This window comes from Apteryx mantelli, chromosome 24 (genome assembly GCF_036417845.1).
Source record: "Apteryx mantelli isolate bAptMan1 chromosome 24, bAptMan1.hap1, whole genome shotgun sequence".
Classification (NCBI taxonomy): domain Eukaryota; kingdom Metazoa; phylum Chordata; class Aves; order Apterygiformes; family Apterygidae; genus Apteryx; species Apteryx mantelli.
The window spans coordinates 9,920,951-9,921,621 of NC_090001.1; the positions used below are offsets into that span (position 1 = coordinate 9,920,951).

Consider the following 671-nt stretch of genomic DNA (forward strand, 5'->3'; position numbering starts at 1 on the left):
CCAAAGTTTGCTCTCCTGAAGTCCAGGGTTGTGATGCTACTTGTTGCCCTGTTTCCTCCTCGCAAGATCCTGAACTCCACCATCTCCTGGTCACTGCAGCCAAGGCTGCCCCCAACCTTCACATCTTCCACCAGGCCTTCTTTGTTTGTTAGTACAAGGTCCAGCAGCATACCTGTCCTCATTGGCTCCTCCACCACCTGTGTCAAAAAGTTGTCATCAATGCTCTGCAGGAACCTCCTGGACTGTTTGTGCCTAGCTGTGTTGTCTCTCCAGCAGATAAAGAAAAAAAAAAAACGAAATGGAGCCTCAAAAAATTCCTCGACACTCGTGCCTGTTCCTCTCCATGGAAATCTTTAGCAAAAGGTGAAAGATTTATACAATTTGAAGAGAAACCAGAGTATTCAGAATAGTGTGCCTGCACCCTGGGGTGCTGTGTTCCCCGGGCAGTGACTCTGCCACCTGCAAGGGTTAGCACTCAGCCTGCCCACGGAGCTCCGCACAGCACTGCAGGACAAAGGTCTGGGTGGAAGGAGGCACCCCTGGCAAGGCAGGTTCATTCTTCTGTTTAGATGGTGCTGCATGCGTCAGGGCTGCTCTCAGCTCCAGTTCACCCCCAGGATCTTTCTAGAGGACCTTTTCTAGAGGACAGTCAGGGCAGGGACAGGGGTTAA

The 671-nt window shown here is 51.4% G+C and overlaps 1 non-coding gene across 1 annotated transcript; it reads right to left on the reverse strand.

Annotated features, from left to right (window-relative positions):
- Nucleotides 1–290: 290 nt before the first annotated feature.
- LOC136994169 (U5 spliceosomal RNA) lies at nt 291–401 on the reverse strand. The gene has a single exon (XR_010886302.1). It is a non-coding gene; the product is annotated as a U5 spliceosomal RNA (small nuclear RNA).
- Between the last annotated feature and the right edge of the window lie 270 nt (nt 402–671).